At 40.7% G+C, this 27,415-nt stretch overlaps 1 protein-coding gene and 1 long non-coding RNA gene across 3 annotated transcripts in view; one reads left to right on the top strand and one right to left on the bottom strand.

Moving 5' to 3' along the window:
- LOC149975898 (uncharacterized) overlaps nt 1–12,232 on the top strand; it is a 330,618-nt gene extending 318,386 nt beyond the window's left edge. The window contains exon 3 of the long non-coding RNA XR_016487866.1: nt 12,195–12,232. This is a non-coding gene — a long non-coding RNA (uncharacterized LOC149975898). The remainder of the gene's footprint in view (nt 1–12,194) is intronic.
- The window catches only part of dlgap4b (discs, large (Drosophila) homolog-associated protein 4b), a 129,378-nt gene extending 103,678 nt beyond the window's left edge, over nt 1–25,700 (bottom strand). For both annotated transcript variants that reach the window (XM_090205189.1, XM_090205190.1), the window contains exons 1-3: nt 25,560–25,700; nt 25,183–25,271; nt 2,593–2,710 (exon numbers count right to left, since the gene is read on the bottom strand). The gene's annotated coding sequence lies outside the window, so the exon portion shown is untranslated. The remainder of the gene's footprint in view (nt 1–2,592; nt 2,711–25,182; nt 25,272–25,559) is intronic.
- Between the last annotated feature and the right edge of the window lie 1,715 nt (nt 25,701–27,415).

Raw genomic sequence — 27,415 nt, 5'->3', positions numbered from 1 at the left:
ATAGCAGGTATGTTTTGCACACTCAGTGTATATATTTTTGGGAAAATCACACACATAGAAAAAACATTTTTAGACAGTGTGCAGATTATATTGAAAGGTAGATTTTCAATAGCATTGGTTGGCCAAATTCATCTTACATGCATAAATCCATGTTTCTTAGAAACAAGGAGAAACAGCTTTCCTAGACAAAAGGGGAATGTGTGTTATCAGATTAGGTATCTCCAGGAAAGTTGGAAGCGAGGAAAAATCAGATGGAGAAAAACTTTGGAGCAAATAATACAGACAATGCAGACTGGGGAAAAAGAAATGTATGATTGTGGTGATTCCTGTGAATGTATGACCGTGGATTCAAGTTAGGCTTACAGTAATCCTCAACCTGACAGTTGTTGTCCAGTGGCTACTGCCAAGAGACCAGGGCTTAGGATCAAAATGCTAAATAGTTTCAACAAAGTGCAGAGAGAGATCTGGGGCTGGGGGTATAACATTCAAAAGGCTATATGAATCATTTTTCCTTGCAGAAATAGTCTATTTCTTAATGGCAGGCCGCTCTCTCTGAAAGTTCTAATACATTGGCAGACTCATAGAGAGATGCTTAGCTGGGCTTTGTCATACTTGGGAGCTCAACCTCTTTCTGCTAAAGGCATTGGGCACTTTGTTGAGATGCTTCATGGGAAAGTGGTTCTATCAGGGCCTCTATTCAAAACTCGTCTCGGAATAGTACTGATCTAGCATCTGGGTTGGCTTATAGATGATAATGAATAGGATGACATGGTCCTAGATCAGTTTGTGATTATGGTCCCGGGGTTCCATGTTCCAGAATGCTCTAGTCTATTTCTCTTGGGATACAGTGTAAATGTACAACCTGGTCTCAGGGATAGACATAACGCAGCAAACATAAACCTGTCTCCCTGCATTAAGTATGATATGTTACATTTCATATGGTATGTATTAATTTGTGTACGTCTATCATCCATTTCATATGATATGTTACGAATTGCAATTAGTATGATATGTTACGAATTGCAATTTGTATGATATATTACGAATTGCAATTTGTACAATATGTTAGGAATTTGCTAAACATATGATATGCTACGAATTCCACTTTGTTGTTGCTAACATTAGCTAGATGGCTAGGTGGTTAACGTTAGCTAGGCAAGGGGTTAGGGGTTAAGGTTAAGGTTAGGGTTAGGAGTTAGGGGTTAAGGTTAGGGTTAGGGGAAGGGTTAGCTAACCTGCTAAGTATTTGCAAAATAGCTAAAAAGTAGTAAGTAGTTGCAAAATTGCTAATTTAATAAAATGCTAAAGTAGTCTGTGATGTTTTTCAAACACGCAACCTTTATTTAATACGCCCACCCATCCACCCCGACCAACCTCCAACCTTTTGTTTTTGCCTTAAAAGCCTTTTGTCTGTTGTAACATACACATTTTAGTGTCACAGATTTACATTTACTGTGTTACGTCTAATCTTTGAGGCCAGGCTGAAATGTGTCACCATTTTGGCTCTGGCATATTATCTCCTGTCTGTCCCCATGTGTGAATATAACTGACACTCCACTTTCTTCAGTGTATGACTCAGCTGGTGATTTGGTGCCAGCCTTGAGAGATCATTGAGTTTGTGACAAGATAATTCACACGGCTGTTGCCATTTCTGGCAATTAAGAATTCAACTTTTTTTCCTCACTTTTCCAAAAATATAATCTGCTGATCCACAAACACAGTGTGTCAGAATATATTCCTTTCTTGAATTCAATATAGAACAACTACATAAGACTATATATTTTTTTAAACAAGTGCACATATCATTGGAGATTTTAGCATGTAAATCTTGGTGGGGCAAAAAAAATAAACAGTTGGATGCATGCCAGCAAAGCCACTACAAAACACAACACTAAACAATACATTAACTGCATTATAACGGTGACAAAGGTGCACACAAACCTACAGAGTCCCAACAGCAGTCCCAGCACCTTACCACTGCTACCCCGGGCTATCAGGGGAGCCTTGTCTGGCAACGAAACAGTTCATTCAGCCTCATTTACTGCCTTTAAAAAAAACATAGCTGATATGGCTGACTTGCTTAAACAAATGTGGTTTCTACTGGCAATTGAGATGTACAAAGTATGGCATAAGGGGACGACAAGCAGATAAGAGGCAATCCGTATTTTCGATTAAGACATTAATGAGCGAGCTAGGACGGACGTAGTCAATATAACCATTTGTTTAGCACTTTTTAAACATACAGCAACAGAATTCAGAACATGGGCCATTCTTACAGTGTTCTCCCTGTACACCAAGTCAGAACCGTAGGATAAATAAAGGGGGCATATAAGCACACAATGAAAGTTCTTGCAAAATTTGATGATTACATTTCTCTAAAACAGATTATAGCCTACATGGGCACCTCCAAGTCAGAACAATAGGCAAAATCAAGAGTAGTAAATAGACCAAATTATTAGGGTGAGGTACATGGGCTACTAACAGCTTACTACACAACATGCACTTAGTATTACTTTCTTATCTACAGTATACATATCTCCCTGGCATATTACATAATTTATGCAGCAGCATACAATACATTTTTGGACTCACCTTGTTGTGCTGTGCTCACTTGAACTGGAAGGTGGCGTGGCGGTCCTTCGTGGGCAAATTTTGTCATCAAAGTCTGGCATTCTCTGGATTTATGGTGTTTTCAAGACAACTGGGAAGTCTGAAAAAAACAAGGTCGAATCATGAAGACGTCAATGATCTTCATGGAATAGCTCTAAAAAGAGGCCAGAGTTCTCAACTTCCGAGTTGGATGACCGTTCAAAACGTATTTCCCAGTCATAGCTCATTTTTCCAGAATTCCCAATTGTCTTGAACTCAATGAAGTCAAGTTTTTGCAGGTCCGAATTAACAGTTGTTTTGTGTGCAGCACAAATCATGCTTCATTGACAGCATGGCCAATGTTGAATGTTTATCATTTTAAACTAGGAAAAGAGCCCCTTAAGCCCTGATTCCTTTCAAACCACTCATTGTTGAATTTGCGATTTCCAGCTTGTTGTGTAATGTTAATGTCCAATGGCCGATGAGCACCGATACTTTTTATCTATCATTTCTCTTCATTATTTCTCTTCATATGACAAGGATTAAATCGGATTTTCCAGGAGATTGTCAACTTGATTCATGATGATGGCTGCTAGCTAAGATTTTGAAAGTATGATGCTCAGCGACACACAAATTGGCTTTTTAGGAACTAACTAAATAATCACACAGAATTACATAAACACACACACAGGATAGATTATGCATTGATTACTACATAATGCAATGAAACGTCCCTAGTGGACTAACCTGATATGATGTTACACAATGAAAGGGGGGGGGGGGGGAGAAAGAGCAGTATAAGGAGAGACAAAGGAATTAAACTATCGTACATACAGTTGAATAATATGCTCATCACAAATATGGATATTTAACACTCAAACAACCGCTCATTCGGATTTAGACATGCAATGTACATATTTACGCTTGTATGTCTTTGAAATAACTTGATCAGTCTGGGGAGAGTAGTTAGACAGAAATCTCTGGGTGTGTAAGTCTCTGGTTGTCCACCAGAGGTCACAATGTACTTAGTAATTGTGGTAGGAGGCTTTCTTTGTTCTGGAAGTGTTCATTAGCCTGGATCCATCAGAGTACCACACGATGGTGGGAGGGAAATGTTCTTCCCATCTTGTCTTCATTAGATTGGATCAATCAAAGGTACACACGCGGTGGTCCTCGGTCGAGTCTAACCATTCGTGGCGTCCGACTCAATACTGGTCTCAATGGTTGATTATTCAGGGTACAGCTAGATCCATTTTACACGCCAGTAGCAACCTGGCAATGTACTGGTCTACATAGATTTTCTTCCTCTCTGTTGAAGGTTTCAGAGTTTCTAACCATTTCTTATCGTTAAACTCACGCTGTCGGCCACGCTGGTCTAATATGTTAATTCTTCAGTGAGTCCTTTTAAACACTCGCATTGGAGGGCAGTTCCATCACGTTGCCACCATGTCTGTGCTCACATGGGCGTGGTTACTGACATGCCAAAGTCTATATGAAAAACAACTGTCTCATTTAGAAGGCTAAAATCACATTTCATCTTCTCACAAATAGTTGTATATTTAATCATATAAATTTGACAACATTTAGATGTAAACCTGACCCCGTGAATGCGTACACTTTTAGAGATACAGTTATTTAGTTATACTGTCATAACGATATCACAAAACAACAACTGATTTGATATGATTATTGTTTAAGTCCCACCAACCATTTCCCCACATTATTTATGTTAGAAATATTGTTTCAATGTCCAACCTTTTGATGTTACAGTACTGCAACATCTCTCTCTGTTGTAACAAATGGATTTTAAACTTCTATTTCTGCAGAGTGGGAGAGAGAGTTCCTGCAAGGTATTTACGACCGGCATAAAACTGGCAAACTCCCACAGGAGAGGGGGGAGGGGGAGGGGGTCTTTAAACCTTTGGATAGCCTGCACCTTTGATCTCCATCATGATAGCTGAATCCTCCGCATGTTGGAGCTGCCTTACTCAAGAAAACAAAAATGAGATAATGTTTGTATGCGACTTTATTAACTCAATACACTACCGTTCAAAAGCTTGGGGTCACTTAGACATTTCCCACATTTTTTGTCCATTAAAATAACATCAAATTGATCAGAAATACAGTGTAGACATTGTTAATGTTGTAAATGACTAGCTAGAAACTGCAGATTTTTTATGGAATGTCTACATAGGCGTACAGAGGCCCATTATCAGCAACCATCATTCCTGTGTTCCAATGGCATGTTGTGTTATCTAATCCAAGTTGATCATTTTAAAAGACTAATTGATCATTAGAAAACCCTTCTGCAATTATGTTAGCACAGCTGAAAACCATTTGTTCTGATTAAAGAAGAAATAAAACTGGCCTTCTTTAGACTAGTTGAGTATCTGGAGCATCAGCATTTGTGGGTTCGATTACAGGCTCAAAATGGCCAGAAACAAATCACTTTCTTCTGAATCTCGTCAGTCTATTCTTGTTCTGAAAAATGAAGGCTATTCGATGCGAAATTGCCAAAAAACTGATCTCGTACAACGTTGTGTACTGCTCCTTTCACATAACAGCGCAAACTGGCTCTAACCAGAATAGAAAGAGGGATGGGAGGCACAACTGAGCAAGAGGACAAGTACATTAGAGTGTCTAGTTTGAGAAACAAACGCCTCACCAGTCCTCAACTGGCAGCTTCATTAAATTGTACCTGCAAAACACCAGTCTCAATGTCAACAGTGAAGAGGTGACTCTGGGATGCTGGCCTTCTGGGCAGAGTTGCAAAGAAAATCTTCATTAATCAAGACAACAGTTTTCAGCTGTGCCAACATAATTGCAAAAGGGTTTTCTTTTGGAAGGTAGTGTATATATTTTTCATTGATTGCAAACTGATATGTGACACGTATTAAGGCCAAAATAACATGCAAAACAAGCAAGACTAAAAACGTTACATTTTAAAACAAAACTTTTAACCACTATAAATCCATCCCACAGTGCCTTTTACATGTTAACCATTTAATGGACACGTAAACCTTTTGATTTATCAATAACTTCTTTTGACCAATAACTTAGCTTTTCTCAAACTAAGGTCACGTGTAATTTGGTTTTATGGTTTATTCGAAGAAGATTTTTTGCATATTTGAGCATATTAGCATCTACAGTCCCCAAATCCAGAACAAATTCAAGAAATTGTACAATATTATATAGAGCCCTTATTGCATGGAACTTCCTTCCATCTCATATTGCTCAAATAAACAGCAAACCTGGTTTAAAAAAAACAGATAAAGCAACACCTTGCGGCACAACGCCTTTCCCCTATTGGACCTAGATAGTTTGTGTGTATGCATTGATATGTAGGCTACGTGTGCCTTTATTTTTTTTTAAATGTATTTCTGTCCTTGAGCTGTTCTTGTCTACTGATGTTCTGTATTATGTCATTCTGTATTACAGTATGTTACATGTTTTGTGTGGACCCCAGCAAGAGTAGCTGCTGTTTTTGCAACAGCTAATGGGGATCCTGATAAAATACCAATACCAAAATACTTGTATAGTGTGGCCATCTTTGAATGCATCAACGTTATTTTCTCAAACTCTTTAGGGACTATTATGATGAGTCCAAATTTTGAATGAATCTGACTTGTAGTCCATGATAAGTTTAAAAAAAAAAGTATTATGTTAAGCATTAGTGTTACATAGTGAAAATAAGTGAATTGTTAAGTATCCTTCTTTCTTTAAGATATCAATGCCAAACTTAACATGGTTAATTACGTTAATGTATTTGATGACCCTAAAAGTTTCAAGTTTCAATAACTCGTGCATCTCTTTTTCTGTAAGGGCTGTCTCTGTAGTGAGTGATACCAGCAGACACACACACACACACACACACACACACACACACACACACACACACACACACACACACACACACACACACACACACACACACACACACACACACACACACAGTGCTAAACCTAGAAGCACCATTTACACCCCAGCCTACCCTCATTATTCTTGATTCTAGTTACTAGATTATTGTTGTTTGCACACACATTTGTGGCCCAAAATTTAAAAAATGACAGTTGGAACTCCACAGCAAAAATACGTGATTCTTGCTGCTAGGCCACCAGTTACAGTGCTTTTAGCTTGCAGTTTGCTCGTGCCTTTATCCAGAGGGAATATAAAAATTACATCAAGTTTCTGAAAGAATGATATGGATTTGATATCTATCAAATTATTGAGCATGTCCTCAAAACTCAAATAAGCATCAGAAATTGTCATTTAGAAAATCAAAATGCATATCAAGATCCTGATATGGACTTCAGTCAAGAGCATACAGTTGAAGTCGGAAGTTTACATACACCTTAGCCAAATACATTTAAACTCAGTTATTCACAATTCCTGACATTTAATCCTAGTAAATATTCCCTATTTTATGTGAAATGTCAGAATAATAGTAGAGAGAATGATTTATTTCAGCTTTTATTTCTTTCATCACATTCCCAGTGGGTCAGAAGTTTACATACACTCAATTATTATTTGGTAGCATTGCCTTTAAATGGTTTAACGTGGGTCAAATATTTCAGGTAGCCTTCCACAAGCTTCCCACAATAAGTTGGGTGAATTCTGTCCCATTCCTCCTCACAGAGCTGGTGTAATTGAGTCAGGTTTGTAGGCCTCCTTGCACGCACAAACCTTTTCAGTTCTGCACACACATTTTCTATAGGATTGAGGTCAAGGTTTTGTGATGCCACTCCAATACCTTGACTTTGTTGTCCTTAAGACATTTTGACGCAACTTTGGAAGTATGCTTGGGGTCATTGTCCTTTTGGAAGACCCATTTGTGACCAGGCTTTAACTTCCTGACTGATGTCTTGAGATATTGCTTCAATATATCCACAACATTTTCATTCCTCATGATGCCATGTATTTTGTGAAGTGCACCAGTCCCTCCTGCAACAAAGCACCCCCACAACATGATGCTGCCACCCCCGTGCTTCACGGTTGGGATGGTGTTCTTCGGCTTGCAAGCCTCCCCCTTTTTCCTTCAAACATAACAATGGCCATTATGGCCAAACAGTTTCATTTTTGTTTCATCAGACCAGAGGACATTTCTCCAAAAAGTACGATCTTTGTCCCCATGTGTAGTTGCAAACCGTATTCTGGCTTTTTTTATGGCGGTTTTGGAGCAGTGGCTTCTTCCTTGCTGAGTGGCCTTTCAGGTTATGTCGATATAGGACTCGTTTTACTGTGGATATAAATACTTTTGTACCTGTTTCCTCCAGCATCTTCACACGGTCCTTTGCGGTTGTTCTCGGATTGATTTGCACTTCTCGCACCAAAGTACGTTCATCTCTAGGAGACAGAACGCATCTCATTCCTGAGCGGTATGACTGCTGCGTGGTCCCATGGTGTTTATACCGGCGTAGTATTGTCTGTACAGATGAACGTGGTAACTTCAGACGTTTGGAAATTCCTTGGATGAACCAGACTTGTGGAGGTCTACAATTTTTTTTCTGAGGTCTTGGCTGATTTATTTTGATTTCCCCATGATGTCAAGCAAAGAGGCACTGCGTTTGAAGGTAGGCCTTGAAACATATCCACAGGTACACTTCCAATTGACTCAAATTGACTTATGTCAATTAGGCTATCAGAAGCTTCTACATCCATGGCATAATTCTTTGCAATTTTCCAAGCTGTTTAAAGGCACAGTCAACTTAATGTATGTAAACTTCTGACCCACTGGAATTGTGATACAGTGAAATAAGTGAAATAATCTGTCTGTAAACAATTGTCGGGAAATTGATTTGTGTTACGCACAAAGTAGATTTCCTAACCGATTTGCCAAACTATAGTTTGTTAACAAGAGATTTGTGGAATGGTTGAAAAATGAGTTTTAATGACTCCAACCTAAGTGGATGTAAACTTCCGACTTCAACTGTATACAGCCCCTATCATCACCAGTTTTTGATATCATATAGAGAAAATAAGATATCCACATGGGCCTATATTAACATATCTAATGAGTCAATATCCATACCAATATCCATTCCATATATGATGTCTAATGAGCCATACCATGTGTGATATCGGGAGGGAATCAAAAAATAACTTTTGCATAAAAAAAAAACAAGGATATCGTATTTGTCAAATTATTGAGCAGATGCTGAAAACTAAGAAACTCATCAGAAATCGTCCTTATTTTCAGCATATCAAAAAGCACATCAAGATCCTCATAGGGACCTCATTCAGGAAAAGCATAACCGGAATCAATATAGCTTCATATATTGAATGTGCTGTGGAAACACACATATGCAATATATACAGTCAGTATTTGTCACCATGCAGAGAGAAAATAAGATGTCACATATCTCAGGATATTGAATTAGTCCATGTGTGATATTTAGAGTAATCCCAATATCATATATGTCTAAAATGCACATCTGGATTCCGAAGTTGTCAGGATGGTGCAAATCCACAAAACTCAAAATACGCATTGGAAATGGTCTTGTATAGAATATCAAAAATGTGTCTTGTAAAGATATCCCCTGATGTGGACCCTTTTCGCCCAGTGGCACTGCTTGTCGTCTCATTCACTGCCTCGTCCTCACTGACAGGCAGACTGCATTAACATGACAAAGTACCAAGCCTCCTGTCGACAAGCGGCGCTGCGGTTGGAGGACAGGGAAACAGGTGTTTCAGCAGCAAGCCGTCAGTCAAACGTGGCGGCGGAGGAGGCTCTCTTTCTTATCTTATGTTCATTGAAATGTGAATGAATCTGTGATGTCCTGCTCTACCTTCAGTTATGTTTGCTCTTACAAAGAAGAATGGAGCATTCCTTTCTAGTATGCTTGCAGGGAAGGTGTAACGTAAGGACATTTGCATGTCTAAAGCAGAAGACAACGCTACCCGCCAAATGGACAAATTTGAAGTGACGCTGCTAGGCCCATGAACTGCTGGTCTGAAGATTGTCTACAGTGACTACAGTGCTGGCCGACCGGTTTTTAACACTTTTGTCTGATGCAGAATCAGACAAGGGAGCATTATGTAGCGAGGCCCCGCCCCGGAAGTGACTCTTCGAATCAATTGTTGTCTTAGTAAAGCTGCCTTATCTCATCAACCCCCTCTTGTCACAACTCTGGGTAGCAGAGATTCTGTTGTCTTTACATCATGTAGGTCTGATATCTGATTAGAGGTTAACTCAACAGTAATGCTATTGGTCAACAGATCAGATTTTGAATCCAAGCAACTCAGATTCCTATAAAAGGGTCTTAGCTTCATGGTCTGTTGCCTCTTATCCTGTATCCTGTCCATTGGTTAACGGTTGTATGATATTTGTTTTAATTTACTAGGCTTCTAGGCCTCAGGCCTAGCAGGCATCTCTTTGTTCATGCTTTATCCTGTAAGTGAACCTTAGGATCTATATGCCTAGATTTGTGCTTTGTTAATGTCAGTATTGCCTTGTAACTTAAGCTTTATGCCTTGTATGTGAATCCATTAATTTGACAAAAGCTCTTAAAAAGTGCATGCTTTGATATTCACGTCTCATGACCTTTCCTTGACCTCGGTCAGCTAAACACACAGTACTTGATTGCACATGGTTTTTACTGTGAATATCAAATGGAGTCAGATAGTCAGGTTTATCAAATATTATTTAGCACTACAGCCCTGCAACAATCGCCTGCTTCATGAATGATTACCAAACCAACTGGAGGAAAGCATGGGGATGATCCAGCATATTCCTGACTTTGATGAAGTCCGACAGATAGATCTTTACTGATGTTTACACCACGTGGATGAATCCAAGCCTGAAATCCTGACCTAATATACATGTGTTATGTGGCATATGTCATGAGTGAGTTTGAAAGGGTTCCATCTTTTCGAGCATATGTCTAGCAATTCAATGGGTCGGAAGCCACGTCATTGCTGAAAAATGGGGGAAATCATGGTTTGAGTAGGAGAGCCACTTTCAAACTCTGTGGACCATTACAACACAATTGTATGAAGCATTCATGTTAACAAATTAGAGCGTTACAAATGTGCCTCGTCTGCTTTGACACAGTGACAATCTCAAGCCAACTCTGACTTGCAGGGGGAGACGGTTTCAATGGCATTATCCCGCAAGGCTTTTTGTGTCAAATTAAAGGGTCCAAGGGTCAATTCAAACTGTCATAATATTTTGCGACCCTTTGGAACCTAACCTCTCTCTCCCACTCTCAGGTGCACCATCTTTATCCTACATGATCTATTTGTAAGTATCAAACATGGGCGTGTAGTAGTGGTCTATTTAGTCCACTTATTTACAGTTTCCCTCAACAGTATACAATACATCACCATAATTATGTAAGTGAGCCAAGGTCTCCTGCGCACCACATGTTTGCCTGCTGAGCTAAAGCCTAGGTATTAACTCAGATGGTTTATGCAGGTCTTCACATCTCAGTTCAATTCGGATGATATAAAGCCAAACTACGTAGAGTGCTGACAAGTACAGTTGTCTGTCACTCACTTGTGGTAGGAACCTGCTAAAAAGTAAATGTATACACTGAGTACTGTACACCAAACATTAGGAACACCTTCCAAATGTCTCTTTTTCCCCCTGCCCCGCTACAACGTTTCTCCATGCAGGCAGTCACTGAGTCTGAGGTGCTAAAGGAGCTCCTTAAACTTTACCCCCAAAAAAACATCTGGGTCAGATGGTTTAGATCCTTTCTTCTTTAAGGTTGCAGCCCCTATCATCGCCAAGCCTATGATCTTTTTAACTTGTCTATCCTCTCTGAGGTTCCCATTGCTTGGAAGGCAGCCATGGTACGTCCTTATTTAAAGGGGAAGTTCAAGCTGATCCTAACTGTTACAGGCCAATTTCTATTTTGCCCTGTTTATCAAAACTTGTCAATAATCAACTGACTGGCTTTCTTGATGTCTATAGTATTATCTCTGGTATACAATCTGGTTTCCCCACAGGATATGGATGTGTCACTGCAACCTTAAATGTCCTAAATTATGTCACCATTGCCCTTGATTCTAAGCAATGTTGTGCTGCTATTTTTATTGACATTGCCAAAGCTTTTGATACGGTAGACCATTCCATTCTTGTGGACCGGCTAAGGAGTATTGGTGTCTCTGAGGGGTCTTTGGCCTGGTTTGATAACTACCTCTCTCAAAGAGTGCAGTGTATAAATTCAGAACATCTTCTGTCTCAGCCACTGCCTGTCACCAAGGGAGTACACCAAGGCTCAATCCTAGGCCCCACACTCTTCTCAATTTACATCAACAACGTAGCTCAGGCAGTAGGAAGCTCTCTCATCCATTTATATGCAGATGATACAGTCTCATACTCAGCTGGCACCCTCCCTGGACTTTGTGTTAAACGCTGTACAACAAAGCTTTCTTAGTGTCCAACAAGCTTTCTATGCCCTTCACCTTGTTCTGAACGCCTCCAAAACAAAGGTAATATGGTTTGGTAAGAAGAATGCCCCTCTCTCCACTGGTGTGATTACTACCTCTGAGGGTTTAGAGCTTGGCTAGACTGTACACTGTCCTTCTCTCAGCACAAATCAAAGCTGCAGTTAAATCTAGACTTGGTTTCTTCTATTGTAGTCGCTCCTCTTTCACCCTAGCTGCCAAACTAACCCTGATTCAGATGACCATCCTACCCATGCTAGATTACGGAGATGTAATTTATAGATCGGCAGGTAAGGTTGCTCTCGAGAGGCGAGATGTTCTTTACCATTTGGCCATCAGATTTTCCACCAATGCTCCTTATAAGACACAACACTGCACTTTATACTCCTCTGTAAACCCATTGCAAGACCCACTGGTTGATGCTTATTTATAAAACCCTCTTAGGCCTCACTCCACCCTATCTGAGATACCTACTACAGCCCTCATTCTCCACATGCAACACCCGTTCTGCCAGTCACATTCTGTTAAAGGTCCCCAAAGAGAGGACAGGTGGCATTAATACAGGTAATGAGTGGAGGACAGAGGAGCCTCTTGAAGAAGAAGTTACAGGTCTGTGAGAGCCAGAAATCTTGCTTGTTTGTAGGTGACCAAATACTTATTTTCCACCACAGTTTGCAAATAAATTCATAAAAAATCCTACAATGGGATTTTCTGGATTTTTTTTCTTCTCATTTTGTCTGTCATAGTTGAAGTGTACCTATGATGAAAATTACAGGCCTCTCTCATCTTTTTAAGTGGGAGAACTTGCACAATTGGTGGCTGACTAAATACTTTTTTGTCCCACTGTATATACAGTGCCTTGCGAAAGTATTCGCCCCCTTGAACTTTGCGACCTTTTGCCACATTTCAGGCTTCAAACATAAAGATATAAAAGTGTATTTTTACCTTTTAGTAGGCCATCATTGTAAATAAGAATTTGTTCTTAAAGGTTAAATAAAAAATAATATTAAGTTTGCCCTCAGAACAGCCTCAATTCGTCAGGCATGGACTCTACAATGTTCCATAGGGATGCTGGCCCATGTTGACTCCAGTACTTCCCACAGTTGTGTCTTAGCCTGGTGTCCTTTTGGTGCTGGACCATTCTTGATACACATGGGACACTGTAAAAAAAATCCTTATTTAACCTGCCTCCTCATCTTAATCTACACTGAATTAAGTGGATTTAACATGTGACATCAATAAGGGATCATAGCTTTCACCTGGATTCACCTGATCATTCTATGTCACTGAAAGAGCAGGTGTTCTTAATGTTTTGTATACTAAGTGTATGTGTGTTGAATATGTATAATGTCAAAGTCGAATTATGTATTTTGAAATTCTTACAAATTAATAAAAAATGAATAGCTCAAATGTCTTGAGTATTCAAGTATTCAACCCCTTTGTTATGGCAAGCCTAATACGTTTGTGGGTAGAAATATGCTTAGCAATTCACATAATAAGTTGCATGGACTCACTTTGTGTACAATAATAGTGTTTAACATGATTTTTCTATGATTACCTCATCTGTAAATAAAAAAAGATGACAATGAATATCCCTTTGAGCATGATGAGGTTATTAATTACACTTTGGATGGTGTATCAAAACACTCAGTCACTACAAAGATACAGGCGTCCTTCCTAACTCAGTTGCCACAGAGGAAAGAAACAACTCAGGGATTTCACCATGCCAGTGGTGACTTTAAAACAGTTACAGAATTGAATGGCTGAGAATGGATCAACAATATTGTAGTTACTCCACAATACGAATCAAATTGATAGAGTGAAAAGAAGGAAGCCTGTACAGAATAAAAATATTCCAACAAGGCACTAAAGTAATACTGCAAAATTAAAAATGTTTGGGGCAAATCCAATGCAACACATTACTGAGTACCACTCTCCATACTTTCAAGTGTAGTGGTGGCTGTATCATGTTATGGGTATGCTTGTAATTGTTAAGGAGTGCTGTCCAGAAACACCCCCTAGCCCCTACCCCTAGACACTTATGGAGATCTGAGAGGATTGGACAGGTGTAAGTGATGCAAAAGGAGACCGCTCTTCTCTGTGCACAATACATCAAAGGTTCCATGATGCAACCTTCTCTGTGGCACAGCCAATCCCTTTCTATACAACAAGGCCAGTCAACCAGCATAGCCACACCCACAACATCCATCAAGTGCACATTCAAATCATCATCAAATGGAGTGTACTGACCTTTTCACTATGGAGGAGGCCCTATTTATTGCATATGTATTCTATCATTGGATGCCAAGGCTGTTGTATTGTGAAAGCTGCCTCTTAGCCTCGATGGATCAATCTGTCCCAAATGTCACCCTACTCCCTATGTAGTGCACTACCGTTGCAATGCATAGGGAATAGGGTGTAATTTATGATGCAGCCTATACATGCCCCCACAAGTGCCTCCTCAATGGGAAACAAACAATTAGCCTTTCAGCGTCCCACTGAGTGGCTTCTAGGGTAAATCGATGTGAAGAACATTCATCATTCTGTATCATATTGTGTCAACTTGTGTTTTTATGAGCTGTGTTGCATGTCTTTCGCTTACTGGCAATGTTGTTGCATCGTTAGGAGTGTTTCTGTCAGGAGAGGGAAACGTGTTTTTTATAGTCCGAATTCTTGATTGTGTTTGGTGTATTTAGCTCATGCTGGAAAGACTTGGTCTGTGTCTGCTCTGTCTATAGGCTATGGGTAACATTTGTGCACAACAAATATCGTAAAACATAATTATCTGGAGTGCAATTATTTTAAACCTTTCTAAAACAACACGTGTTATAATAATGTTTCTAAATACAGTAGGTATGTCATGTGATGTTACACAGCATACAACACTTACCAAAAATACTTGAATGGTTACCTAACAAATCCAATGCATCTTTTACGGACAAAAATGGTCACATTCATAATGATAATAATGTATGGATCACAATAACATGTGGTCACAAATAATGCTGTAGCATGCATTTCCTGTTTGAGATTCCATGGTTCCATAGTTTGACGTGGAATGTGACTACAGAGCATTAAAGTCTCTGAATTACATCCTTCATTTTGTCCCGATTAAACCTAAAAAGATGGCGCCGAAGACCATGGCTGACATTTTACATTCTCCAAACCAATTGTGCTATTTTGTAAAAAATTATTGCGTTTTGTGTAACTTATCTTTTAACTTATTTTGAGCATAATTGTTGCTGCTACCATCTCTTTTGACCGAAAATAACTTCTGGACATCAGAACAGCGATTACTCACCGCGGACTGGAATAAACTTTTTCCTTTAAAACTTCTTATGGCTGCAGGGGCAGTATTGAGTAGCTTGGATGAGAGGTGCCCAGAGTTAAACTGCCTGCTCCTCAGTCCCAGTTGCTAATATATGCATATCATTATTAGTATTGGATAGAAAACACTCTGACATTTCTAAAACTGTTTAAATGATGTCTGTGAGTATAACAGAACTCATATGGCAGGCAAAAACCTGAGAAAAAAATCCAGAGGGTAGTGCGTACAGCCCAGTACTTCACTAGAGCCCAACTTCCTGCCATTCAGGACCTATATAATAGGCTGTGTCAGAGGAAAGCCGATAAAATTGTCAGACTCCAGTCACTTAAGTTATAGACTGTTTTCTCTGCTACCGCACGGCAAGCGGTACCGAAGCGCCAAGTCTAGGTCCAAGAGGCTCCTCAAGAGCTTCTACCCCCAAGCCATAAGACTACTGAACAATTAATAAAATCACCACCGGACTATTTAAATTGACCCCCCCCCCCCCGTCCCCCCCTCCCTTTTGTACACTGCTGCTACTCGTTGTTTATTATCTATGCATAGTCACTTCACCCCTACCTACATGTACAAATTACCTCGTTATTGTTATTCTTATTGTGTTACTTATTATTATTATTTTTTACTTTAGTCTATTTGGTAAATATTTTCTTAACTCTTCTTGAACTGCACTGTTGGTTAAGGGCTTGTAAGTGCGCATTTCACGGTAAGGTCCACACTTTTCGGTGTATGTGACAAATAAAGTTGAATTTGATTTGATTTAAAACACTACTTTTCACCAGGGCCCATTGTAAAAACTAGTGCAGTCTATAGGGAATAGGGTTCAATTCGATACGCAGACATCTTCTCTTCCTGGAAAAGCCTGTGTGACAAAGATGTAAGCTTCTCATTGGTTTTGGATTTGTTTGAGTGAGACAGGCTAGTGTAATAATGTTAAAGTGGTTAAGCCCCTCAGGCATCCTTAAAGCTCTTTGAAAAGCTGGACAGGGAGGGGGGGAGAGAGTGATGGAGAGAGAGTGAGGGAGAGAGAAGGAGAAAGAGGGAGGGAGGGAGGGAGTGAGAGAATGAGAGAGAGAGACACAGAGAGAGAGAGAGAGATATATGGGTCCAGGACATGCTGTCCTAAAAACATCATGGAGAAGAACTAGTTCAGGATTTGGACCAGATCTCTTCTCCTCGTTGCGTTCACATTAGCCATCTGGTGTCTCTGACTGTAGAGTACACATTTAGCTGTCGGCCTCCAACTCATACATACTGTATATGGGCCTTTCTATAAATAAAGGGGCCAAAGTGTCAGGGTCAACATTTAAAAATGGTTTGATACACATTAAAATATGATTTTCTTGCAGCTTCACATGTGTAGTTACAGGGATATGCTTCTTGATAGGCACAAAGAGGACATAACTCCACGTAGCAACAACAAAACATCTACATGTCATTCAAAATGTCACTTGAAACATGGACACCACTTCCTCTGTCCACGTTTCCTCCACTCCTTGCCTCTCCTTGAAAGTGCATTGGACCTCAGGGAAGGAACCTTCACTCCTCTCCCCCAATGTGCTTTGAGATGGAGTTGAGGAATGGAGGAAACAAGTGGAAAATCTCAATTGCATTTCCTTGATTTCTCACATTCCCTTTCCTCACCTCCTTCTCAAAACCCATTGGATAAGAAGGTGAAGGGGGAGACTTCTGACCCTCTCATCCAATGGGTTTTTGAGAAGGACACGAGGAGAGAGGATGCGATGAATCAAGGAAATGCAATTGGGATTCTCCCAAGGACTGAGAGGGATTGATGAGTGCTGAGATCTAGAGAGCACCACCTTACCCTCTGATAGGCTTGGTGGAATTTTGGCGGTATTGCACTGACATGATTCGATTTGGCCACGTTGCCTGACACTGGCTTACAGGGAGGCTGTGTGTGTGTGTGTGCATGTGTGTGTGTGTGTGTGTGTGTTTTTTCAAAGGCGTTAATACATGATTACAATGGAAGCCTCTGTCATGGAAATTCAGTTGAGTGTGGTGTAGGGTTTAATATTTTCCCAGTATTTTACAAATGTTCCAGTCCGAGAATAAACCACTTTTCTCCCGAGTAAACTGGAGAAATTTCCTGGCCATACCGGAAGTGTCATTCAAAATCAGTATAAAGCATATAAATATGTCTGGATTTGATTAGAGCGTTGATCAGCATGAAAATTCAAAATCCGATTCTACCTGAGCCATAAAATAAATTCATTTTATGAGCCCTACATTAAAAGACATTTAATGAGCTCAATCCCAAAAAAGCCCAAATTATTGTCCATAGATGTAGCTAGATATTTGGTCTCTTGGGTAAACAAATGAAACTAGCTTCTGTCAGCAAATCGTTTTGAGTTTGAACTGTATTACTGTACTGTATTGTATTATACTGTATTACATGGACTGGAATTACACACGTCATACAAACCAGGAGAAAGAAGAAGAGAACATTTGATTCTGGTGTAGCACATGCGGCCTACAAAGTCACAAGTATAGGCTAGCAAATTTTATTTTCAATTTGAAATATAATAGGGCCTATTTGTATAATTTGGCCTAGACCAACTCCAATTTGCATACCGCAGCACCAGATCCACAGTTGATGCAATCTCTATTGCACTCCACACTGCCCTTTCACACCTGGACAAAAGGAGCACCTATGTGGGAATAATATTCATTGACTACAGCTCAGCGTTCAACACCATAGTTCCCTCAAAGCTCATCAATAAGCTAAGGATACTGGGACTAAACACTTCCCTCTGCAACTGGATCCTGGACTTCCTGATGGGCCGCCCCCAGGTGGTAAGGGTAGATAAAGACACGATGATCCTCAACACGGCGGCCCCTCAGGGGTGCATGCTCAGTCCCCTACTCCGTGTTCACCTGTACTCCCTGTTCACTCATGACTGCACGGCCAGGCACGACTCCAACACTATTATTAAGGTTGCCGATGACACAACAGTGGTTGGCCTGATCACCGACAACGACGAGACAGCCAATAGGGAGGAGGTCAGAGACCTGACCGTGTGGTGGAAGGATAACAACCTCCCCCTCAACGTGATCAAGACAAAGGAGATGATTGTGGACTACAGGAACAGGAGGACTGAGCACGCCCTCATTCTCATCGACGTAGTGGAGGAAGTTGAGAGCTTGAAGTTCCTTGGCGTCCACATCACCAACAAACTAACATGGTCCAAGCACACCAAGACAGTCATGAAGAGGGCACGACAAAACCTATTCCCCCTCAGGAGACTGAAAAGATTTGGCATGGGTCCTCAGATCCTCAAAAGGCTCTACAGCTGCACCATCGAGAGCATCCTGACGGGTTGTATCACTGCCTGGTATGGCAACTGCTCGGCCTCCGACCTCAAGGCACTACAGACGGTAGTGCCTTTGGCCCAGCACATCACTGGAGCCAAGCTCCATGCCATCCAGGACCTCTATACCAGGCGATGTCAGAGGAAGGCCTTAAAAATTGTCAAAGACTCCAGTCTCCCTAGACATAGACTGTTCTCTCTGCTACCGCACACTAAGCGGTACCGGAGCGCCATGTCTAGGTCCAAGAGGCTTCTAAACAGCGTCTACCCCCAAGCCATAAGACTCCTGAACATCTAATGAAATGGCTACCCAGACTATTTGCATTGCCCCCTTCCCCTTTTGTGCTGCTGCTACTTTCTGTTATTATCTATGCATAGTGACTTTAATAACTCTACCTACATGTACATATTACCTCAATTACCTCGACTAACCTGTGCCTCCGCACATTGACTCTGTACCGGTACCCCCTGTGTACCCCCTCGCTATTGTTATTTTACTGCTGCTCTTTAATTATTTGAAAAAATTATGTCCGACAAGCTATTTTAGTCTAGCTTTTCCTGCATGGGACTCCGAGAGCTAAGGAGCTTTTTTTTAAGGAGAGGTGCTTACATATTGCTTAAGAGAGAGGCTTTAGTCTAGAAGCTTATTATGCATAACCCCTCATTAATTAGCTAAATATAAGGCTAATAATGCAATGAATGTATTACCTGAAAGAGGTAGGCTAGGACATCTATATATAGGGCTATATATAAATCTAGAACAGGATCTATTTTGGATGCAATTTGAATGAAGTTAATGGAGCGAGAGAAAGACTGCCAGACAGTGCTCGCGTGTGCACTGATTTGAAGCAAGGATATTCGAGTGATAGGCTGTTTTAAAACTCTGGAGCTGCAGTAAAAAAACAAAGATATATATTTTCAATTAAAAAACAAGTTGACCCCCGAAAGCCATATGGAGATGGGTAAATTAGACACTCATTCGGTCTTTATATTAATGTAGCATTGGCTACGCTGCAGCAAATATAGGCCTACCTGTCACAAGAAAAAAAGTTACCATGACGAGACAGATGATAGGTCGACATCAGTGGAAGCTGCTAAGGGGAGAACGGCTCATAATAATGGCTGGAACGGAGTGTTGGAATGGATGGAATGGAGTGAACGGAATGGTATCAAACCCATGAAAACCATGTTTTTGATACCATTCCATTTACTCTATTCCAGCCATTATTATGAGCCGTTCTCCCCTCAGCAGCCTCCACTGGTCTACATGCATTGTGAACTGCACTCCATACTGAGATGGGCTGCCTGTCCCCACCCTGAGTGTTGATTCATCATGCAGAGGCTGTAGAGCAGCCCGATTTAGACATTGCATATCATTTAACAGTTCCATTTCACGCCATGCTGTTCATATGAATAAATTATTATAATATACCGGTTTCTCTCAGTTATTTATCCTGGGAAAAGGAAGTGGTTTTGGGCGGTAAATCTCGGTAACCGGGTTCCCGCCATTCAACCCTAGTGCGGTGTACCGCAGGGCAGCCTGTGTGTACGTTGACGATTCAACAGTATACCCGTCGGCTGCAACAGTAAAAAAATAAAAATAAGACACTTAACATAGAGCTTCAGTCAATTTTAAAATGGGAAACTAGCAATAGGCTGGTGCTAAATATCTCAAAAACTAAAAGCATAATTTATGGGACAAATCACTTGATCAATGCTAAACCTCGTCGAGATCTATTATCAAATAATGTGGCTATTGAGCAGTTTGAGGAGACTAAACTGCTGCTGTGTAACCATAGATAGCAAGCTGTCATTGTCAAAACTCAATGGTTGCTAAAATGGGTAGAGGTCTGTCCATGATAGGGCGTTGCTCTGCCTTGACATCTCAGTCAACCAGATAGGTCCTACATGCCTTAGTTTTGTCGCACCTGGACTACTGCCCAGCTGTGTGGTCACGTGCTGCAAAGAAGGACATAGGTCAATTGCAGTTGGTCCAAAACAAAGCAGCGCGTATCGCACTTCGATGTACACGGAGGGAAAGTGTCAGTAACATGCACGTCAGTCTCCCCTGGCTCAAAGTTGAGGAGAGATTGACTGCATCACTGTTGGTCTTTGTGCGAGGTCAAATCAAATCAAATCAAATCAAATCAAATTTTATTTGTCACATACACATGGTTAGCAGATGTTAATGCGAGTGTAGCGAAATGCTTGTGCTTCTAGTTCCGACAATGCAGTAATAACAAGTAATCTAACTAACAATTCCAAAACTACTGTCTTGTACACAGTGTAAGGGGATAAAGAATATGTACATAAGCATATATGAATGAGTGATGGTACAGAGCAGCATAGGCAAGATACAGTAGATGGTATCGAGTACAGTATGTACATGTGAGATGAGTATGTAAACAAAGTGGCATAGTTAAAGTGGCTAGTGATACATGTATTACATAAGGATACAGTCGATGATATAGAGTACAGTATATACGTATGCATATGAGATGAATAATGTAGGGTAAGTAACATTATATAAGGTATTGATGTGTTGAAGGTACAAACTGTCTGTGTTCAGTTGGCACACATTTCGGACACTCATCGGTACAACACAAGACATGCAACCAGAGGTCTCTTCACAGTTCCGAGGTCCACAACAGAAGCTGGGAAACGCGCAGTATTAAATAGAACCTTGACTTCATGGAACTCACCTCACTGCACAAAGAGGACTGTGAAGAGACAGCCATTTTATATATCTTGCATTGTAATTTGCACTGTACCATGTATTAGATCTAGATATTGTGTGTGTGTCCTGTACTGGTATGTAGGCTATGTGTGACGTTTTAGATGTATGTATTTCAGTCCTTCAGTAATAATGTTCAGTACTATGTATTATGTCATGTTTCATGTGGATCCCAGGAAGAGTAGCTGGCGCATTTTCAGTGGCTAATGGGGATCCTAATAAATACCAAATGTCGGTGTCTCTGTACTTATTTGTGTGTGTGTGTGTGTGTGTATATGCAGTACATATTTGCTTGTGTGTGTATAAGTCTATGTAAACACTGAGTGTACAAAACATTAGGAACACCATGACATAGACTATCCAGGTGAATCCAGGTGAAAGCTATGATCTCTTATTGATGTCACTTGTTAAACCCACCTTAAGCCTTGAGACAATTGAGACATGGAGTGTGTATGTGCACCATTCATACGGTGAATAGGAATGACAAAATATTTAAGTGCCTTGTAACGGGGAATGCTTGTAGGTGCCAGGCGCACCGGTTTGAATGTGTCAAGAACTCCAACACTGCTGGGTTTTTCCACGCTCAACAGTTTCCCGTGTGTATCAAGAATGGTCCACTACCCAAAGGACATCCAGCCAATTTGACACAACGGTGGGTCACATTTGACACCTGTAGAGTCCATGCTTGGACAAATTGAGTCTGTTCTGAGGGCAAAAATGGGGGTGCAACTCAATATTAGAAAGGTGTTCCTAATGTTTTGTACACTCAGTGTACTTTTGTGTGTGTGTGTGTGTGTGTGTGTGTGTGTGTGTGTGTGTGTGTGTGTGTGAAGAACTTGATTTTGCTACACACAGCCTAACTACAGACCACTGGTGTGATGCCTGTTGCTCAGAGTGTGAGCTCTTCGAAACCTAATTTTATAGTCTAGGAGCGTCTATGCACATGGAGGACTGTAGAAGAACACTGCTCAGCTTGCTGAAAAATACACCAGCGCACATAAAAACAAACCACCCAGCCACGAGCACACACGCACGCATACACAAACACACTAAACTCATTAATTCACTCACTCAGACTCACTCACTAACTCACAGCTCTTTCGAGAAGTAACTTTCTGACTTTGGTGACATCGACAAGTATTTCCACAACTAATTTTCCATCCCATCGAATTTCAGATGCCTGGTTTTATCTCAATCAAAAAGTGCAATCGCAAAATCTTAAACCCAAGCTTATCTCTGCAATTTGTTGATTTCTCATCAAAGGTAGGCTATGCCAGGAAGAATTTAATGCCAGGGGAGGAGGTTTTTAATTAAGATTATTGCTAATCAATGGAGAACTCTAATCACATTAGGGACTTGGGTTAGAAACATTCATCTCACCACGTACACTGATCTGGCCAAGTATTGATTTTTTTTACATCTGTGATAAGATAGTCACTGAATCTATCCAGCCCGAGCCAGAGTTTAGATTAGTTTTCTTTATTTGCTCATAATTAATTCCAATAACAATTATGAAGAACATAAAAGTAGCATGTTGACTATGGCCTGGCTGGGTTAGCACTGCTGCAGCCTCCAGCACAAAGGACTATGATATTGACACAGGTTGCTCGCGACACAACCGCTATCTTTCCAAATTGTCATCCTTTCTCACTGTCTGTTCAACAAAATCTGAAAATAACTGAAAATAGCTTTCAAATATATAGTCTTTAGGCGAGGTAGAAACCCTGACATGGTTACGGGGCATGGGAAATGATCAGAACACAAAGCATTCTCAAAACGTACTTGTGAATGTAGCTGATGACACATTTGCCTTTGTTTACATCTTTGTTTACATCTATTTCCGGCTCGTCTCCCGTCTCAGTCTCAGACAGATTGCATGATCAAGGACACCATTTCTACGATTCCCTTCCACGACCCTCTCAAGCTAAGCTACTGTGTCTCTCAAGCTACTGCAATGCCATTAGTCCACATTTTCTGTGGATTTAGATAAGAGCAATTCCATGGGAATGAAATAACGCTTAGACTCTTTCTACTTAAATATATATGCCAAACAAAAAGCGTCGGTGTCAAGTTTAACAAAGCATACAACTCTATGCACAATGACTCCTTTGAACAATGTCCACGGAAACATTTACAAAATCTAATTTAGTGGAAGAACTGTGCAGATGCAAACTTTGGTAACGGAATTATGTCATTACTATTATATATCTGCTCCAAAATAAGATTAAAAGATGTCTGCAGAAAGAATGGGGTGTCAGCTATGACATATGACCTTGAGTTTGAAATAACTTATTTTGGTTATTGAACAACAGTAAGTGATGTGGATCTGCACCCGGTAACGGAATTACGGTAACGGATTTACATCATGGGTCCCCGATCTGTACTACACAGAAATGCACAATTATGGATATGAATGTCATTCTCCTCATGTTTGACAAGTTTGGAGATCACAGCGCAGCATAGCAGAGCACAGTAGAGTGCAGTGCAGTGCAGTGCAATACAGTATAGCAGAGCAGTGTAAAGTAAGGTAGAGTAGAGTTCAATGCAGTACGGTATTGTATTGTATTGTATTGTATTGTACTGTACTACAGTATTGGACTGTACTCTACTGTACTCTACTACTCACTGTACAGTACTCTGCTGTACTGCACTGTACTCCCCTTAATTAATATTTGACAGCCCTTAATTTTTAAGATGGAAAACGGTTGAAAATTTAAACTGCTTATGTCTTAATTCCCCAAAATATACATCCTTAGTTTTCATTTGACAACCAATTTGATATGCTCCTTTGAACTTCACTTTGGTGCTCATCGGTCCTTTTCGATGGAAATGCTCATATAGAATTAAGTAAATCGGGTTAGCTATCACTCAAGCCCGCAGTGACCCCGGGTCTAACAGAGTCAACTATTTGCTTGTCCCCGACCCCCCTCTATCTGGAATCGTCCATATTTGGGAGAGAGACACAGGGTTCACTCAGGGACCTGTCAGTCTGATTTCTCCATCCCTGCTAGTAATCCCGAATAGAAGTCAGTGGAACTCTCCTACGTTGGAAGCCTGGAACAAAGGACTTTTACGGAGAAACGGGAGAGAAATTAGTGATAGGAAGAGAGGAGGGAGAGAGAAAAATAGGAAAAGATATGGCTCCATTGCAAAGAGAGAGCAGTTATGATGACATACCAAGACAGATGTTTTCAAAGGAGTGACGATTTTTTAGAAGCCCTGTTCTGCCTTCGTGGGAATAACAAGGACCTCTTGAAATTAGTCTTTAAAGCGACTATTTCTATGTTGTGTTTATAAAGCTATTTTAAAGACATGCTTGAAGAGTCTTTGGTCCTTTACTTTCCAATGACTTTAGACGACCCCTAAACCAAAGAGCACCTGGGCAACTCTTAAATATCTGTTCTGAATTAAGATTCAAAGATGTCTGGAGAAAGAATGGGGTGTCAGATATGACATGACACATTTTTTCTGAAAAAAATAATAATCACATTTTCAAACAGTAATATATTATATTTTCCAACGGAGCCATACATTTGGGTAAAAAAAAATCTCTCACCTGAGTAGCCTCGTTTCACGGCCAAAAATAAAATTAAACACTTTAGTGTTCAGCGAAATAACAACACAATGTTAAATACAAGTAGCCTAGTCAAATAATTAACATTTAATCACATAACATCCTTTCCATGATGGCGCCGGAGGGTGGGGCTCTCAACCAATCATGCTATCTTGTTTGTTTTTCCGCATTATTCGTAACTTGCTTTGTACATGTTGCTGACCGAAAATAACTTCTAGACATCAGAACTGGGATTATTCACCTCAAATTAGACGAGGAGTTCTTCTTCAATGAGTTGGATGCGAGGGATATACTGCAGACTCCCGACCAGGCCCAGATCCCCGTGATTTGCTGGAGAAGGAAACGGAGATTTCGAGGCAAAAGATCAGGGTGCCTTGCGAGGATCAGGCGATGAGTGGCTAATCTGCCCTTGCCTTCCGTTCTGCTAGCTAACATTCAATCGCTGGAAAATGAATGGGACCAACTGAAAGCACGTATATCCTACCAATGGGACATTAAAAACTGTAATATCTTATGTTTCACCGAGTTGTAGCTGAACAACGACATTAAGAACATACAGCTGGCGGGTTGTACACTCTATCCGCAAGACAGAACAGAAGGTAAAACACAGTAACTCACCAGCATTACGACTGGGAGTAAGACTTTCCCTAATTGGATCCTTTGTTGAACATATCCCAGAGGCTGCTCCAAGATGCCGCCGGCGGAGAAGAGGTATTCGGTGTAGACTTTTAGTCAGGACCGCAGTGGAGAAGGTGAAAAGCTTCAACTTCCTGGGTGTACACATCTGTGACAATCTGAATGGTCCACCCACACAGACAGCGTGGTGATGAAAGCACAACAGCGCCTCTTCAACCTCATGAGGCTGAAGAAATTTGTCTTGGGCTCTAAGACCTTCACAAACTTTTACAGATGCACAATTGAGAGCATCCTGTCACAGCCTGGTATGGCAACTGCACCGTCTGAAACCGCAGGGCTCTCCAGTGGGTGGTGTGGTCTACCCAACTCATAACCGGGGGCACACTGCCTGCCCTCCAGGACACCTACAGCACCCGATGTCACAGGAAGGCCAAAAAGATCATCAAGGACATCAACCACCCGAGCCAAGGCCTGTTCACCCCGCTACCATTAAGAAGGTCAGTACAAGGTGCATCAAAGCTGGGACCGAGAGACTGAGAAACAACTTCTAGCTGAAGGCCATCAGACTGTTAAATAGCCATGAACTAGTCGGCTACCACCCGGTTACTCAACCCTGCACGTTGGAGGCTGCTGCCCTATATACATATATATGGAATCATTGGTCACTTTAAAAATGGAACACTAGTCGCTTAAATAATGTTTACATACTGTACTGCTTTAGTCATTTAATATGTAGAGTATACTGCATTCTATTCTACTGTATTTTAGTCAATGCCACTCAGACATTGCTCGCCCTAATATTTAGATATTTCGTAATTGAAATCTTTTACTTTAGATTTGTGTGTATTGTTGTGAAATGTTAGATACTACTGCACTGTTGGAGCTAGGAACACAAGCATTTCACCACAACCGTGATAACATCTGTGAAATAAGTGTTTGTGACCAATAACATTTTCCTTAAATATTTTTTGCAAAATTTTTAACGAAGGGTATAATATTATGAAGGACATCGTAAACAAGAACGGTAGAATATTGTCACACAAACGACTAACAACAGTGTATGGAGGCATATGCTCAATACAAAATTATAAGCAACTCTCTGCCACAAAATAGGAAGAGACAATTACTTGTGGCTCTGCCACAAAATAGGAAGAGACAATTACTTAAAGAAGAAATTACAGAGTTAGTCTGTCTGCCACCCAGTATCAATTGACAAATGTATAATTTTCACTTAAAGTCAAAAGGTTTGACTGTCACACCCTGATCTGTTTCACCTGTCCTTGTGCTTGTCTCCAACCCCCTCCAGGTGTTGCCCATCTTCCCCACTTATCCTCTGGGTATTTATACCTGTGTTTTCTGTCTGTCTGTGCCAGTTCGTCTTGTTTGCCAAGTCAACCAGCGGTTTTCCTCTTAGCTCCTGGTGTTTCCCCAGTCTCTCTTTTTCCTCATCCTCCTGGTTCTGACCCTTGCCTTGCCTGTCCTGACTCTGAGCCCGCCTGCCTGACCACTCTGCCTGCCCCTGACCTCGAGCCTGCCTGCCGCCCTGTAACGTTTTGGACTCTGCCTTCTATGAACTCTTGCCTGTTCCCGATCTGCCTTTTGCCAACCCCTTGGACTACAATAAATCTGCCTCCTGTCTGCATCTGGGTCTCGCCTTGTGTTGTTATATTGACAGCAATACCATATAAAATTAAGGCCAGTTGGGAACAGGTTTTTCATGTCTCAATACATTGGCATTGGGTCTACGAATTGATAAATAAAACAACAATTGACACAATCTGTTTCAATTGAAGCTATTTTATAAAATAGAGTGGAAACACTAATTGGTCTACACGGGC

Source organism: Oncorhynchus mykiss, chromosome 17 (genome assembly GCF_057628025.1).
Source record: "Oncorhynchus mykiss isolate SJ-2025 chromosome 17, ASM5762802v1, whole genome shotgun sequence".
NCBI lineage: Eukaryota > Metazoa > Chordata > Actinopteri > Salmoniformes > Salmonidae > Oncorhynchus > Oncorhynchus mykiss.
This window is presented reverse-complemented; position numbering and strand designations above follow the sequence as displayed.